At 39.7% G+C, this 2,267-nt stretch overlaps 1 protein-coding gene across 1 annotated transcript in view; it reads left to right on the top strand.

The window, feature by feature from the left end:
- The window catches only part of LOC117943368 (zinc-binding protein A33-like), a 6,254-nt gene that overhangs the window by 3,265 nt on the left and 722 nt on the right, over positions 1–2,267 (top strand). The gene's annotated exons all lie outside the window — the stretch shown is intronic.

Here is a 2,267-nt window from a genome sequence, read left to right as displayed (position 1 = left end):
ATATATATATATATATATATATATATATACACATACAGCCATTGGTTCAAAATTAGCACCACATACCAGCCAAATGCTGGTTAAATTTGCAAGTGGTTGGTAGATTGTTGGTAGTAAAACAAAAAATCTATTGCTGTGTCTTGTCTTTAAGACTTGCATTACAGTTCAAATCACAAAAAACAGAGCCTTATTTCCCATAAACGTTAATGGGAAATCGACCTAACAGAGGTCAAATCAACCCGACGTTGGAGCTATACCGATCCACCATACTTTAACCTAAAAAGGTTATTAAAAGATGAAATTAATGATGAGACTTTGGACTTAATGGGGATCAATGGAAGCCAAACGGCGATGACATACACGCTAAAAAGCGGGTATGCCAATAATGCCATACGAATTGGCGAATGGCGTGTCATACATACGGCGTCTCATGAGATCAGTGTGAGCCAGACCTTCCTCTGCAGCGCTGTGGAAGAAGAGCAGACTATGCGAGACTACAGTCGGTGTCAGCTGCTGTGCACGTGTCCCTGTCTGCGTGCACGGCGGGTGGAAATGGGTTAGTTCCTGTTTTAATCTCAGTTGTAAGTGCGTCTGGCATCCTGTTTGTTTGTGGCTGTTTTTAACATGTTTTCTGTCTTCCTTCACCTGTGCTCTCTGTCTTACTTCCTCGTGTAGTTTTTCCTTTTTCCTCTCACGTCTTCTAACATCTCTATATCTGTCTCTTCTGGTTTTGTCCCACCGTGTTCCTCTATTTCTGCCCTCCTCGTCCCTATTAGGTTATTTACACTGAGGACCTTGGGAAATATGTGGCCTGCTATCTGCTTTTCTGTTTAGTGGAGTTATTCCAGACAAATATCTCCCACTGGAGAAAGTTCCTCATGCGGCATCAGCAGGGCTGGAAGATGGGCAGCGGGGGGGGGGGGGGGGGGGGGGGGGGGGGGGGGGGGGGGGGGGGGGACACAGACACAAGCTCTGGGATTTTAGCCATAAAAGTCCTGTTGATCTACGTGTTTGTGTGTGTTTGTCTGAGCAACGGGACCTTTAGGGGTGTATGGGATGATGAGAAGAGAAGACACAAACTGCAAGTTCCTTCGTGACTGAAAGTGTTCCCTCTCATTCAGGTAAAGCAGGTGATGACTCACAGGATAAGATAGATAGATAGATAGATAGATAGATAGATAGATAGATAGATAGATAGATAGATAGATAGATAGATAGATGCATAGGTGGACTGGCATGTTCTGGTAAATGGGCCAATTTGGGCCGCTATAAAAAAGAAAGAAATGCCGCAACACTGGTGTTTTACACTAGTTTGACAAAAAATATGGTATAGTGTACAGCTGCAGCCTGAGTATTTAATTAGGATGGATGGATAGATAGATAGAAAGATGGATGGATAGATGGATGATGGATGGATGGATAGATTGATAGATGGATGGATGTATTGTTTCTGACCTGGAAGACCGTCAGCTCCTCCAGGAGGACCTCCTCGGTGTCCCAGCTGTCTCTGATGACGGACACAGCTTTCACCACCTTCCCATCATCTGGACAAATGAAACAAAACAACATCCATATGTAAATCCCCCCATAGTCTGCCGTTGCTAGGATACAGCCTGACATCCGGCGAACAATGTATGTAAATTAAATATTTTTTCTCAGATCTTTATTTTCTCAGATCTTTTTTCACTCAGATCTTTTTTTCCCAATCTATTTTTCCTCAGATGAGAGAAAAAAAGATCTGAGAAAAAAAAGTTGTGAAAAAAAAGATCTGATAGAAAAAAGATCTGAGAAAAAAGATCTGAGGAAAAAAAGATCTGAAAGAAAAAAGATCTGAGAAAAAAGATCTTAGAGAAAAAAGATCTGAGAAAAAAGTTCAGAGAGAAAAAAGATCTGAGAAAAAAAGATCTGAGAAAAAAGATTTGACAAAAAAATGTCGGATAAAAAAGGTATGAGAAAGAAAAGATCTGAGAAAAAAGAGATGGGGAAAAAAAGATCTGAGAAAAAAAAGTTCAGAGGGAAAAAAGATCTGAGGAAAATAAAGATCTGAGGAAATAAAGATCTGAGAAAAAAAAGATTTGAGAGAAAAAAAATCTGAGGAAAATAAAGATCTGAGGAAATAAAGATCTGAGAAAAAAAAGATCTTAGAAAAAAAGATCTGAGGAAAAAGATCTGAGGAAATAAAGATCTTAGAAATAAAGATCTGAGAAAAAAGATCTGAGAGAAAAAAGATCTGAGGAAAATAAAGATCTAAGGAAATAAAGATCTGA

This window comes from Etheostoma cragini, chromosome 4, assembly GCF_013103735.1.
Source record: "Etheostoma cragini isolate CJK2018 chromosome 4, CSU_Ecrag_1.0, whole genome shotgun sequence".
NCBI lineage: Eukaryota > Metazoa > Chordata > Actinopteri > Perciformes > Percidae > Etheostoma > Etheostoma cragini.
The sequence above is the reverse complement of the archived record's forward strand: the minus strand, read 5'-3'. Positions and strand labels throughout refer to the sequence as shown.